This window comes from Staurois parvus, unplaced genomic scaffold (genome assembly GCF_062004578.1).
Source record: "Staurois parvus isolate SC_StPar_1 unplaced genomic scaffold, SC_StPar_1.0 ptg000070l, whole genome shotgun sequence".
Classification (NCBI taxonomy): domain Eukaryota; kingdom Metazoa; phylum Chordata; class Amphibia; order Anura; family Ranidae; genus Staurois; species Staurois parvus.
Genome location: NW_028317866.1, coordinates 945098 through 961367, shown reverse-complemented (window position 1 = coordinate 961367; position 16270 = coordinate 945098).

Sequence of the window (16270 nt, the reverse complement as noted above, 5' to 3'; positions counted from 1 at the left end):
AGGTCAAGTAGTGAGAGTACGGAGTAGTGGCCATTGGTTTTAGCAGTTAGTAGATCATTAGTGAGTTTTAGTAGGGCAATTTCAGTGTAGTGAGCGAAAGCCAGACTTTAAAGGGTCAAGAAGGTTGTTGTCAGTGAGGTAGGAGCTGAGGCGATTGTAGACTAAGCATTCTAAGAGTTTGGAGGTAAATGGCAGCAGGGAGATGAGTCTTAAGTTGTTCAGGTTGGTGGGGTCCAGGGAGGGCTTTTTAAGTATGGGATTGATGTGTGCATGCTTTAGAGGGGTGGGGAAGGCACCGTTAGAGAGGGAGAGATTGAAGATGTGAGTGAGGGAGCATAGGATAGAAGAAGAGGGTGACCATAGTAGTTGTGAGGGCACAGGATCCAGGGGGCAGGTAGTGAGACGGGCTTCTGAGAAAACCTTAGTGACCTCTTCAGTAGTAGCAAGGTCAAAAGAGGAAAGTGTTGAGGGAGGTTTAGTATAAGGTATGCCAAGTGGGATGGATGTCTGTGCAGTAGAGATGCCCCTATGAATTGCATCAATCTTGTTTTTGAAATGATTTGCAATCTCGTAAGCAGTGAGTGAGGTGCTGGGTGGAGGTGAAGAAAGTAGAGAGTTAAAAGTAGAGAAGAGGACTGGATGACAAGCTATTGATGAGAGTGATAAAGTAGGCTTGTTTGGCAGCATGGAGGGAGGAATTGTATGTTAAGAAAGCAGATTTATATAGGGTGAAAGCTTGGTGGGATTTGGTTTTACACCACATTCGCTCCAGCGCACGACTATGTCTCTTAAGATTTCTGTTGTCGTCAGTCTGCCCTGGTTGTAATGGTCGGGGCCTGATGCTTCGTGTGGTTAGAGGAGCAAGTGAGTCTAATGTGGATGAAAGTGAACTGTTCTAGACAGCAGTGGCCAGGTCAGGGCAATTATAAAATCCTCAGATTAAAAACATCTTAGACAATTTTCCACGTGGAAAAGCAACAATCATGGCCGGACATACCAAGATGGCTGCCAATCTGGGCCTCATAAACAGTGGTGTGACGTCAGCACGTAGGCTCCACCCAATGCATTTCGTGCACACGCACGTCCTCAGGGATGCTCCCAATGGTGACGTCAGTTGATTAAATAGCCTGCGGGCGCCACCAAATATTAAGTACTATTTTGTTGTAGTCCGCTGGACATTCTAATAATACAAGCTTTTGTATTATTTGTATTATTAGAATGTTCAGTGAACTACAACAAAATGATGCTTAATATTTGATGGCGCGCCCATGGCTATTTAAACTAAATTAACTTGACGTCAGCACTGGGCACATCCCTGAGGACGTGTGTGTGCATGAAACGCATTTTGTGGAGCGTACCTGCCACCATTTCCAAGACCCGGATTGGTGGCCATCTTGGTATGTCCGGCCGTGATTGTTTGTTCTTCCACCTGGAAGATTGTCTATGATGTTTTTAATCTGAGGATTTTATAATTAAATACTATACTATATACTATCCCCCTGGCTCCATGTGGTGAGCATTTCCTTTCACGCCCCTGGTTGTACCGAGAGCGGCTGGGAGGAGGGAGAAGCTGAGGTTCCCTACTGGGTGAACTACAGGGTATTTAACAAGTAGCCTTCTGGTGAGTGCATGGTGTTTAAAAAATAAGCAAAAAGGTTACAAAACATAGCCTTGGGGCATTCTCTGCCTCAAAACAAAAAAAAAACAGCAGAAACACAACTACATTAACACCCTCAGTCCAGATCAACCTGAACAATTCTCAGTGACAAGGATAGGAGTAAACCCAGTAGGAATTAGAACGGTCAGAGACAGCATTTTGAAGCATTAGTAATAACATTTAGAAAGATCAGGTACACAATAAGTACAGTATATTGAACCCTATCTCAGAGAACACCAAGAATAAGTTCTGTGCTTTTCCCCTCCCAAATAATAGGGAGTTGGGCCAGGCAGGAGGGGGATATGTAGAGAAGACCACAAACAACAAGCCTTCACTAATCTCCCATCATATAGGGATATTTATGGAGGGTTTAGCAGGAGATTAAACAGAGACATTATTCTCTTCATTATTAGCAGTAGAGGAGGATTCCAGCCAGATGTCGCACACTTTATGAAATTTATTTGGACAACCTCGAGAAAGATATGTAATTTTGTATAGGGGGATCACTGTGTTGACCAAATTCTTCCAATGGCCTAAGGTAGGAGGGCGGTCAGATTTCCAGGTCAACACAATGGCCTTTCTAGTGTAAAAGAGGAGTAGACTTAGCAATATTTTGGAAGCCTTAAATAAAGCCAACTGATTGACCAGACTTAATAGGCAGGCTGCCACCACTGAGGGGACAGAAATCGTGGTAACCGAGCAAATGCAATGCAGGACTTCCATCCACAATGCTTGTATCAGGGGCAGACTGACAACTCATGGGGCCGCCGGGCAATAGGGGATCATGGGGCCCCTGTGTCCTTGCCCAAACTCAAAAAAGCCTATGAAAAAGGTACCAGGGGCATCTCATGGGGCCCCCTACTGACCCCGGGCCCTCGGGCAGTGCCCGAGTTTCCAAATGGTCAGTCCACCCCTGGCTTGTATACGGGGACAGGACCAGAAAATGTGGAAAAAGCTCTCTGGGGTGTCTTCACACCTCCAGCAGTTCAGCTCAAAAGAAGGGTAAATTCTATGGAGGCGCTGTGGGGTGAAATATGCCATATAAAGTATTTTAAGATGGATCAGCTTATCCCTAGTAGCTACCAAATTAGTAAAGGGGTGTTCCTAGATGTCCTCCTCCCAATCCTCCCCATCCAGCTCCAGCATCTCCACCAGCCACCTCTGCTGAAGGAACTCGAAACCAGTGTGGACAGAGGGCAGTATAGCTTTATAGAGCATGGACAGAGGTTTGGTTATGTCATCTGCGTGTAATAGGGTGTCTAAGTCATCTGGAAGTAAATGGAGCGGGTCAGGACCAAATTGCGAGGTGTAGGCATGGCCGAGCTGCAGGAACTGGAAAACAAAGAATTTGGGAGATCATGGGGCTGTTTTAGTTTATCAGAAGTAATGATTCTGCCCCTGTCACAAATATTTTTAATGTATATAACCCTGCTGGAAGCCCAAAGAAAGGGGTCTGGGATGGTTAAGAATTCAGGGAGCTATGGATTGAACCATAGGAGAGTATACAGAGAGCAGGAGGCAGAGGATGGAGAGGCTGTAGGGACAACAAGTTTCCAGGCCTTGATTACAGCCTTCATGGAGAAAGTGAGGCAATGAAATGTGACTTTAGGGCCACGATACAGCAGGTTCCTACGAGCTTCATATGAGCCAAGGTAAGTGGCTTCTAGGACCACTGATGCATTGGTGTCATCAGTACTGACCCAAATATGTACGTGGATGCATTTGCTAGTACTTTAAACAAGTTTTTATTTTTTTAAATGTCTGTAGTACGTTGTATATATTGCATACATGCGCCAATTTGCAAGCAGGTAAGGGGCACCACCTGCGTGCTATTTAAAGGAATTTAGAACTTTTAATGTTGCCCTTAAAGCACTGAGGATCATGTGAGGATGAACATCTCCCGGGAATGAGCCACAGCAGGTCATAGATCTCTGTGGAGGAATAATATGATATCTGTGCTGGAGAGATATTTTCAGGCAACAGCTTTTGTATTGGGAAGGTATGCTTGAAGGTAAAAAAACCTTCTGTGTGCAGCGCCCCCCTCCCCCCCACCCCCCCATCCCCCCCAATACTCACCTGAGCCTGATCTCAGTCTAGCATAGGGGTGATGAGAGGTGACATAGGGGTGATGAGGGGTGGCATGGGGTGATAAGGAGATACATATGGGCGATAAGCAGTGACATGGGGGTGATCAGAGGTGACATAGAGTTGATGAGAAGTCACATAGGGGTGATGAGCGGTGACATGGGGGTGATCAGGGGCGGACTGACAACTCATGGGGCCCCCGGGCAAAGGGGATCATGGGGCCCCTGTGTCCTTGCCCAAACTCAAAAAAGCCTATGAAAAAGGTACCAGGGGCATCTCATGGGGCCCCCTACTGACCCCGGGCCCTCGGGCAGTGCCCGAGTTTCCAAATGGTCAGTCCACCCCTGGGGGTGATAAGGGGTGTCATAGGGGTGATAAGGGGTAACATAGGTATGATGAGAGATGGCATAGGGGTGGTGAGAGGTGACATAGGAATGATGAAAGGTGACATAGAGGTGATGAGAGGTGACATAGGGGTGATCAGAGTTCACATAGATGTGATGAGTGATGACATAACGGTGATGAGGGTGACGTAGGGTTGATGAGAGGTGACATAGGGGTGATGAAAGGTGACATAGGGGGTGAATTAGGGGATACATAGCGGCGTTAAGCGGTGACATAGGGGTGGTCAGTGGTGACATAGGTGTGATGAGAAGTGGCATAGGGGTGATGTGTGGTGACCTAGGGGCAATGAAAGGAAACATAGGGGCAATAAGCGGTGACTTAGAGGTGAGGAACGTTGACATAGGGGTGAGGAGCGGTTACATAGGGGTAATGAGGGGTGACAGGGGCTCTGAGGGTTTATGAGGGGTGACATAGGGGTTATGAGGGGTAACATAGGAGTGATGAGGGGTGACATAGGGGTGATGAGAGGCGACATACAGTATGGGTGATGAGTGGTGACACAGGTGCGATGAGTGGTGACACAGGGGCGATGAGGGGTGACATAGGGTGATGAGAGGTGACATAGGTGCGATGAGTGGTGGCATAGAAGTGATGAGAGGTGACATAGGGGTGATGAGAGGTGACATAGGGATGATGATGGAATACATAGGAACAATGAGGGAATACATAGGGGTGATGAGTGGTGACATATGGGCAATGAAAGGTTACATTGGGGTGATGAATGGTGACATGGGGCAATGAGCGGTGACATAGGGGTGATGAGCGGTGACATAGGGGTGATGAGCGGTGACATAGGTAAGATGGGAGGTGACATAGGGGTGATGAACGGTGACATGGGGGCAATAGGAGGTGACAATGGGGTGATGAGTCGGGACATAGGGGCGATGAAGGGAAACATAGGGGTAATAAGTGGTGACATAAGGGTGATGAGCGGTGACAAAAGGGGCCATGAGGGGTGATCAGAGGTGACACAGGGGTGATGAGGGGTGACATAGGGGTGATGAGAGGTGACACAGAGGCCCCAATACTCACCTGAGCCTGATCTCAGGCTAGCATAGGGGTGATGAGAGGTGACATTGGGGTGATAAGGGGTGACATAGGGGTGATGAGGGGATACATATGGGCGATAAGCGGTGACAAGGGGGTGATCAGAGGTGACAGAGTTCATGAGAAGTCACATAGGGGTGATTAGCAGTGACATAGGGGTGATAAGGGGTGACATAGGTATGATGAGAGATGGCATAGGGGTGGTGAGAGGTGACATAGGAGTGATGAAAGGTGACATAGAGATGATGAGAGGTGACTTAGGGGTGATCAGAGTTGACATAGATGTGATGAGCGATGACATAACGGTTATGAGGGTGATGTAGGGTTGATGAGAGGTGACATAGGGGTGATGAAAGGTGACATAGGGGGTGATTAGGGGATACTTAGGGGCAATAAGCGGTGACATAGGGGTGGTCAGTGGTGACATAGGTGTGATGAGAAGTGGCATAGGGGTGATGTGTGGTGACCTAGGGGCAATAAAGAGAAACATAGGGGCAATAAGCGGTGACTTAGGGGTGAGGAGAGTTGACATAGGGGTGAGGAGCGGTTACATAGGGGTGATGAGGGGTGACATAGGGGATATGAGGGTTTATGAGGGGTGACATAGGAGTGATGAGGGGTGACATAGGGGTGATGAGAGGCGACATATGGGTGATGAGCGGTGACACAGGGGCGATGAGGGGTGACATAGGGTGATGGGAGGTGACATAGGTGCGATGAGTGGTGACATAGAAGTGATGAGAGGTGACATAGGGGTGATGAGAGGTGACATAGGGATGATGATGGAATACATAGGAACAATAAGGGGATACATAGGGGTGATGAGTGGTGACATATGGACAATGAAAGGTTACATTGGGGTGATGAATGGTGACATGGGGCAATGAGCGGTGACATAGGGGTGATTAGCGGTGACATGGGGGCAATAGGAGGTGACATTGAGGTGATGAGTCGGGACATCGCCCCTATGTCCCGACTCATCACCCCTATGTCACCGCTCATTGCCCCATGTCACCATTCATCACCCCAATGTAACCTTTCATTGCCCATATGTCACCATATTTCTTGCACTGGGGCCCTGAAGGTTCAAGTTACGCCTCTGACGCACCCTAGTTACTAGGTACCCTAGTTGGAAAGAAATGGGTAAGAGAGGGAGAAGAGAAGCGCTAAAATATCCTCCAAAAACTACGGCCAGAACACAAGGATACTGAACATGATCCACCCAAACCTATGGCTGCACCTCAGTGAGAGCTGGTAAGTTCATTCAAACAGAGAAAAAAACTGTGATATCTTCTATACTTTTCTGTAATCCTTCCCCTGCCTGTATAATTTAGCTTCTATAAATCATTACCGTACCTTCTGTCTATTTGATAGCATTTAAAAGCCTCCTTAATTATCCTGACTAAATTTTGAACAGAGGTGAAGTCAAAGCCTATGGCAAGGGGTTCGAAAGTGATGCTACTGAATATTCTTTAACTGACTGCTCTGGGCTAGAGAAGGACTTGAGACAGATGTAGCTGCTTGACTAGATTTGGTTTCTGACAACTCATGAATTGAGTCCTTCAAGGTTTGTTTAACAAGGGTCTAGACCAGCAATGGGCAAACTACGGCCCGGCGGACCTTTTAATCCGGCCCGCGGAGCTAGGCTCCCGCTAGGCTCCTCTCACAGTCCGCCCTGAAGACCGGTGTAGCATGAAAATCTGTCTCCTATGAGGATCTGTCCCCCTCGACGTATCTGCGCATGTGCCGGAGATCGCCGATCGGCTGCTAATGCCTGAAACTGGCACATGCGCAGATACGTCGAGGGGGACAGATCCTCATAGGAGACAGATTTTCATGCTACCCCGGAACTGCGCGGGAACACGGCGAGAGGAACGCGCGGAGCAAAGGTAAGTGAATTGACACAGGGGGGACTTGGGGACTTAATATGGGGGATGAATTAATATGGGGAATGAATTACTATAGGGGGGATGAATTACTATATGGGGGATGAATTACTATATGGGGGATGAATTACTATGGGGGATGAATTACTATATGGGGGATGAATTACTATGGGGGATGAATTACTATATGGGGGATTAATTACTATGGGGGATGAATTACTATGGGGGATGAATTACTATATGGGGGATGAATTACTATATGGGGGATGAATTACTATGGGGGATGAATTACTATATGGGGGATGAATTACTATATGGGGGAGGAATTACTATGGGGGATGAATTACTATATGGGGGATGAATTACTATATGGGGGATGAATTACTATGGGGGATGAATTACTATATGGGGGATGAATTACTATATGGGGGATGAATTACTATGGGGGATGAATTACTATGGGGGATGAATTACTATATGGGGGATGAATTACTATGGGGGATGAATTACTATATGGGGGATGAATTACTATATGGGGGATGAATTACTATGGGGGATGAATTACTATATGGGGGATGAATTACTATATTGGGGATGAATTACTATGGGGGATGAATTACTATGGGGGATGAATTACTATATGGGGGAGGAATTACTATGGGGGATGAATTACTATATGGGGGATGAATTACTATGGGGGATGAATTACTATATGGGGGATGAATTACTATATGGGGGATGAATTACTATGGGGGATGAATTACTATATGGGGGATGAATTACTATATGGGGGATGAATTACTATATGGGGGATGAATTACTATGGGGGATGAATTACTATATGGGGGATGAATTACTATGGGGGATGAATTACTATATGGGGGATGAATTACTATGGGGGATAATTACTATATGGGGGATTAATTACTATGCTTACTATGGGGGAATATTACTATACTTACTATGGATGACACATACACATCATTCATCTACTCTTGGTCCGGCCCCCGGGTCCAATATATGAACCCATTGCGGCCCTCAAGTCAAAAAGTTTGCCCACCCCTGGTCTAGACCTCCACTTTGTCTATCTCCTTATCCATTGCTGATTTTTACAGGCAAACCTGGCACAACATCATTCCAGGTAAACCCAGATGACCACAAGTCCAACACTGTTCACAGGTCTGGACAATCCCTGCGACATAAGGCTTTATCTTTATTCAAGATAGCAGGTCCTGGAATGTATAGCAGCTTCTTCAGGGCTTGAAGAGGTCCTCTTATGGCAGTGAGAGCAGGTCACCTTTTTGCCTCCTGAGGTATAATATCTTGAGAAGCCTGCTATCACAGTTTACATTATACAAGAGGAAAAATAGGAGGGAGGCATGGAACACTGCCTGGAAACAAGATGACACCATGTCATTACATCCTAGTGTGTGATGTCATTGGGTGTGGCAGAATCCCCTAATGACGTGGTCCAATCACAGCACAGCCGTGTTATCATTACATGACCAGGAAGCAAGTTGGAAGTTGGACTTGTGTCCTTAATGCATTTCCATAATGGAGATCCCAATCTAAGATGTCACCAGCACACCATGTTTAGATAAATGGTGCGCTGGTGTTATCTTGTATTGGAATTACATTTTAGAAGCGCCATCCATCATTTCACCACTACAATCCCATGAATGGGTCCCAATGCTATATCAAGAGTGCTGGATAGTTTATGTTTATGGCTATGATGAAAGCAGATAAATGGTGAGAGAGAACTAGAACCCCAATAGACCTGATTCCTGTACCCCAAAATTTACTCGTATAGGGAAGGCTTCCCTCATAGTACACATTTAGCAGCTTGAACAGAGAGAACTTCACTCAGGAGTGGCTTGAACCTCCAGCAGGCAAGATGAAACCAGCAAGGTCAAGGTAAAAGAAGTTGTTTAGCAACAGCATAACTGGCTTGAGCAGTAAGGAAAAAAAGACAGACTTGTTTAATTTCATTTACAGTACAATTGGCCCTGTGAGTAAGTAGGGGGCATAGGCATACCCATGTGTATATTTCATGCTTGTGTCAAGAAAAAATTCTAACCTACCTAAACAAGGTACAAATTGTTTTATTTTTAACAGTTAATTCTCATTATTATGATATACTGTATGTAAAATCGATGGCGATCCACTTAAAAGAGCATGCCCTTTGCCCACTTAAGTCTAAAAGTGGCCTTTATTCTGGCATATGTCACCAAGTAGCAAGCATATTTTCTACTAGAAAACTCTCAGTACATTCTTTCCTTGAAATCACTTTTATAACTGTGCCCCATTGTGTTTACTAGGTATGTGTAAATACAACAAGACTGTCTAAATGCCTGACTTACAGGAAAGGAAAGGTATGCATGTTTTCCGGAATTTTAGTATTTAAGAGATTCTTTCCCACTTTCCCACTGTTACATGTTAATATCACCACAAGCCAAACAAATTTTATTGGTACTTTTCTAGACAGAACATTTAGTCCATGGAAACTCTACTAAAACAACTTTGTTCTGGTCTTTTTGATACACTCATAATGGTTGGTTACTTAGTGACCATATGGTATGGTGTTAACAAAACCGTTCAGTATTGACCAGCTGGTTGACATCATCTAAAGATAAAATTCAAATAAAATGTAACTTATCTGCACAATTGTGAATAATGAGTTATGTCCTATTTCTACAGCTTTGTAGAAACATGTATGTTTTTCTGTTTCAGTATTTTTATTTTGTTAAAAAAAAATGTAAGGGTATAATGAAATCATTTGTCATATATGATGCAGATTCTTAGAATACCTAGGTGTACATGGCTGTTATGTAACAGCATTGACATAAATAACTTTGTATCTTATTTGCACTGGAAATGTCTAATCATTACATCTCTATAAACATTATGTATACACAGAGGCATAAATTACTGCATGATATATTGCGTAATATTGGTTGTTTTTTTATCTTCATTGGGATCCAGAAGAGTAGGATGGATAGCACAGAAAAGTAAGAGAAAAATGGGATAGTAAATAAAGCAGGAGAAGAAGAGTCTGACTACACTAGGGTAGGATGTCTGTAGTGTAATGCCCCACCTGCTTGGGTTCATGGATATGGTATGATATTGAACTAGGCAGGGGCGTATTTACCACAAGGCAAACAAGCATTTGCCTAGGGCAACATTTTCAAGGGGGGCATGACCCCCCAGGAAGAAAGAGGCTGCTTGATGGTGTATGCAGAGCCCGACTCCCGTTTTCAGGAATGTCCGGAGCTGTTAAGGCAAGTGCCTCTCTGTTGCCGGGGGGGGGGGGTGTTAGTGGAAGGCTCTCTCGGTTGGGGGGGCAGGGGTATTGTTGGTCACTGTCAGGCTCTCTCTGGGTGATTGGGGGGTAGGGGGTCTGGTGTTGGTCGGTGTCAGGCTCTCTCTGCCGGGGCGGGGCGCCTGATTTTTGTGTTGCCTACGGCAGCAAAAAACCTAACTACACCACTGAAACAAGGGTGTGTATATTTTCATAGCTAGGCTTAGATACATTGTACATTGCATTTTAATACAGGAGGTGTGTTAAGGGCTAGTGCACCAGATAAAAACAGAAGGAAAACGTCAAAACAAAGAAAACAAATGCGGCTACCACATATAATGATTGGTGAGCTGCAATATAGTACATATTTGGTTTTGGGTTTAATACCGCTTTAACGAATAGCAGATTTGTACTCTACTTTTTTACTTCTGTTTAAATAAAGTGATATTTTTTTTATCAGTCATTTTAAATTATTATACCCAATAACATCCTACTTTATGTTATGATTTGGTTTCCATTACCCTTGCAATAAATCTTGAGGTGCCTTGTCCTTTATAGAACATTTTCTCTATGAATCTGAAAAGAGCATTTCATTCCTATTTAGCAAATTTTCATGACCACAGATTTATCAGTCAGTTTTAGATACAATTCAATTTCAGGCGACAACATTGTGAAAATGGAATATTACCTAATCACATTCTCCAGTTTGTATATAAAGCTAATGAATACATTTTTACCACATGTTGGGTTTTACATTCATCACAAAATCTTGAAGTCCATATTGAGTTCATTTATTTGATGTTTTAGACTTGCTCTGTTTTTTCTTGAGGGTATTTGTTTCATTTCATCTTTGTGGTGAAATGGAACAATTTATCTCAGACTAAACACAAAATGCCCCAAGACAATTATAGCCAGCAGTGAGTGTAAAAAGAGTGATCTGAAATGAGCAAGCACAGCTGGGACCGTACAGGTGAAATCTGGAAACTTGTCTGTTTGCTTTGTAAATCAATCTTACATTTACTTTTCTGTAAAACTTGCAGAATGAAAGACATTTCACTCATAGTCAAGAACACATTCTTGGCTGCTATCAGGACAAACATGAATCTAGTAAAGACTGGTCAGAAACAGACACATAATTTCATCATGTTTTTTGCAAAGTTCTAATTTTTACACAATGCTTGGAGAGTTGAGGCAAGACAACCAGAAAACACTGGTCAAATACTGGTTGCTTCATTGTCTTCTGCTGTACATTGTGAATTATTCACTATTAAAAGCCCAATAAGTATTTTTTTCAAATGTTTGTGGAACAACCAGGGGCGGACTGACCATTTGGGAACTCGGGCACTGCCCGAGGGCCCGGGGTCAGTAGGGGGCCCCATGAGATGCCCCTGGTACCTTTCATAGGCTTTTTTGGGTGTGGTTTAAGTGTGGGCGAGGATACAGGGGCCCCATGATCCCCTATTGCCCGGGGGCCCCATGAATTGTCAGTCTGCCCCTGGGAACCACCATAGCAGTTTTACAGTTTTGGTGTAAAATGAATGGAGGAAAACATTTTAGGCCTCCAAATGCATCTGCATTTGCCCCAAGCTGCATGCAGGCAGCCTATAGAGGTTGATGCAGATGCCTCAGCTGCATGGTCACAGCTGCATGTAAATGCCTGACAATTGTGCAGGAGCTGCTGAATAGTCTGGAATGTAGAGAGTGTACATTAGAGGCTGTGCAGCCGTTCATGCACCACTGTCAAATGTTGACATGCAGCTGTGTCCGTGCAGCTGCTGGATCTGCATCCATCTCTATAGGTTGCCTACATGCATCTCAGGAAGAATTCAGGTGCGAAAATAAAGGCAGCCTGCATGCAGGCCGGGTGCCAGTGCGTCTGAATGAAGCCTTATGGTGCCCTCAATGCCTAGTGAAATGTCTACCAGACAAGTTGTCACAATAGGTGTGATTTTTTCCTATGTGAACAACATGTCTTTGAAGTTTTTTGGCATGTTGGTATACAGTATATGCAGGTGCACTGAAAAGTGTCCTTACAGGACCGTGCCCTTTATTTAACCACTTGCCTATTGGGCACTTTTACCCTGCCCAGGCCGATTTTTCAGCTTTCAGCACTCTCACACTTTGAATGACAATTGCACAGTCATGCAACATTGTACCCATATGAAATTTTTATCATTTTTTTCACACAAATAGAGCTTTCTTTCGGTGGTATTTAATTGCCACTGGATGTTTTATTTTTTGTACTGTAAACAAAAAACAGCAAAAATGTTGAAAAAAAAAGTTTTTGCCTGTTTATATAGTACAATTTTGCAAACAGGTAATTTTTCTCCTTCACTGGTGTGTGTTGATGAGGCTGCACTGATATGCAGCAGTGATGGGCACTGATAGGCAGCACTGATGAGGTGGCACGGATAGGCTGCACTGATGAGGCAGCACTGATGAGGCAGCATTGGTGGGCATTGATGAGGAGGCACTGATGTTGCTGCACTGATATGCAGCAATGATGGGCACTGATAGGCAGCACTGATGGGCAGCGCTGACTTGCGTTACTGACTGACAGCACTGATGGGCAGCATTGATGAGTGGCACTGCTGGGCAGCACTGCAGGGCACTGATCATCAGGGCTAATCTGCTTTGTGACAATTGCCGATTAGCGGAAGTACTTTCTTCATGCTGTGACAGCATGAGGAAAGTGCAGTCGATAACCGGCAACTGTATTTACTCGGTGATCTGCTGTGTCATTGACCACAGCTGATCACGTGCTAAAAGGCCACTGTGATTGGCCTTTTACCTCATCACATGATCAGCTGTGTCCGTAGGAGGTGTGCGTCGCTGGGGGCATGCGGGAGGGTGCGTTCTGGGAGGATGTCATATGACACCCTTCCAGAACTGGGCAACCGTGCTGTAGCTGTCATTTGGCTATAGTGCGGCTGGCAAGTGGCTAAAGTATATTCATGTAGAAAGCAGGGGCAGCACAGTGGCTAAACGGTTAGCACTTCCACCTGGCAGGTGGAACTGTACTAGGGTCATTGGTTCAAATGCCAACCACGGCATCACCTGCCTGGAGTTGGCATGTTCTCCCTGTGCCTGCGTGAGTTTGCTCACTCTGTACTGGGTGCTCTGGGTTTCCTCCCACACTCCAAAGACATGCTGGTAGGTTAATTGGATCCTGACTAAATTGACCCTAATATGTGTATGTATGAATGTGAGTTAGGGACCTTAGATTGTACACCCCTTGAGGGTTAGGGACTGATGTGAATGTACAATATATATATGTAAAGCACTGTATAAATTGACAGCACTATATAAGTACCATAAATAAATAAATAAAGCAGCTCTGATGTAATGATGTCAGTGTTGATTTCTGCATCTTGGGGCCTGCCTATTTTCAGGAGAAGATTGAAGAACAGAAAATATCCATGGCTAGCCTAAAGACTTGAAATTGTTTTTAAAAATGCATAACATACTGTGGAGGGGGGGCTCCATGAAGGAATGTGGAGATGATTCGCTGGCGTAGAAGGAGGTGGCTGAGGATAGAGCAGGAGCTGCATAAGCCGATGCTTTCTCTGTAGCGCCACCTCCTGTCCCAGTATACCAAGTACACTTCGTCTGGGACCTTTGTAGCAGTCTGGAGAGCAATGCCAACAGAAGCTGGAAGAGAAAAAGGTTGGTGTATTAAAAGTCATATACACTGTGCTTTTGCAATAGGCATATTAGCACCTATAAAAAGGTTAACAACTATTAGGCTGCTTTCACACTGATGTGCAGTGCAGTGCTTTCCAGCGGGATATCTGCACTGAACCATAGACTTCTATTATATCCTGTGGGTTTGGTGCACTTTCAGAAAGCGCACCAAATCTCCTGAATGTAAGCATTTTGGTGCACTTTCAAAAAGCGCACCACATCAGTGTGAATGCAGCCTTAGGATAGTAAGGGCTCATATACATTTCCGGTTTGGGAGGCGGTAAAACCCCACTCAACCACTGGTGTAGCATCAGGGGTCACAATGGCAACCCTGCCCCTTGCTCCATGGGGCCTGTGCGGCCTTCTTATTGTTTTAAACTTGGACAGGAGGGGTGGCGAGGGCTGCATAGTGCAGCTATCATACAGGAAACTCAGTGCATAAGTGTGAAAGCAGCCTTATAGGGGGCTCAGAACAGTAAGGCAGGCCATAGACGGGCCGTTTATCGGCTGGTAAACGAAAAATCAGTCGGCACCGTTGCTGATGCTGCCACCCATGTCCACAAAAAAACGTCCGTTTTTTGCGGATTTTCCAGCATAAAAATAAATGAGGAGATCCGCAAAAAACGGCCGACGGGCTGGCCCCACTTATGGTGTGATTTATCGGCCGATTTTTCATGCAGACGAAAATTCGGCCGATAAATGACCCGTCTATGGCTTGCATAAGAGCTCAATTACATTTGTGTTTGGGGAGGCAGTAAAATGGCATGTTTTTCCCCTAGGGTCAGGGGTTGAATTGGTGACCCCACCCCATGCTCCAGGGGGCCTGTTCAGCCTCCTTTTCACATTCTGTTTTACACTTGGTCAGGATGGTTGGGGTCATATACAGGAACTGATTCTCTCTATTTTCCTCCTGCAACTGCTAAAAGCTGGCTTCTCCTCCTGAGCTCCTCTCCTCATGCCAGGAGGGTTGTATTCAGTGGCTGCAGGTGGAAAATGTTCATTATGCTATTCAATATACAAAATTTTAAATTCTGACCCCTTTCATTTCATTGTGGCCTGCAACCAGTTACCAAATCACTTAAGTGACCCTTGCTCTTGAAGACCTTTGATCTAAGGCTATCCATCAAGAGTTCCTTTGTTTCGTTTGTGGATGGGGGAATCTACCCTGCCGGCTGTTGTATTCAGACATTCGCAGCATCTGTGGATATCTGAATAACCAGTGACTTAATTTAATTCAATGTAGGCACTGTGCCTTGTTTGAATTTTTTTAATTGACATTTGTCTAGCCAGGGGGTGCAGCTAGGACTACCCATGGCTTGAATTTCGTCCAGTTTTCCCCTCGGCTCCTTCAATTTTTTAATTGGCATTTGTCTAGCCAGGGGGTGCAGATAGGGCTACCCATGGCTTGAATTTCAGCCAGTTTTTCACCTCCTTCAATTTTTTAATTGAAGTGTGTCTAGCCAGGGGGTACAGATAGGGCTACCTATGGCTTGAATTTCGGCCAGTTTTCCCCTCGGCTCCTTCAACTTTTTAATTGGCATTTTTCCAGCCAGGGGGTGCAGATAGGGCTACCCATGGCTTGAATTTTGGCCAGTTTTTCACCCGGCACCTTTGAGTTTTTAATTGAAGTTTGTCTTGCCAGGGGGTGCAGATAGGGCTACCCATAGCTAGAATTTCGGCCAGTTTTTCACCTGGCTCCTTCGATTTTTTTAATTGAAGTTTGTCTAGCCAGGGGGTGCCAACAGAGCTATTTATGGCTCTAATTTTGGCCAATTCGGTTAGATTCAGCTGAAAGTTGAATTGTATATGGCCAGCTATAATGGCATCTAATTTTAGTTTCTAACAATTTTAATGTTGCACTCTCTGAACATTCCATGTATAAGTTTATAGTATTTTACTAATGATTATACCATATTCTGCTGCTCTGCGATTTCTCCTTACTAAAATATTTTGTTTATATCTATAATAAGCGCTAACAAAAATAATATATCCACATTTAAATAGCAGAACTGTTTTAGTTAAAAATGATACTATATACAGAGCTATCCCTGAACTGGTTAACTCCATGTAATACAGTCCGCTAAGCTCTCAGGTTTGGCAGTTCCATAAACCTGTGAGTGGGAGAGAGGCTAGGAGAGGGGAGGCTTGTGGTAATAGTGCAATGTTGCTGGAAGATGAAACTGCCAAATAAAAAAAAAAAATCCTTCA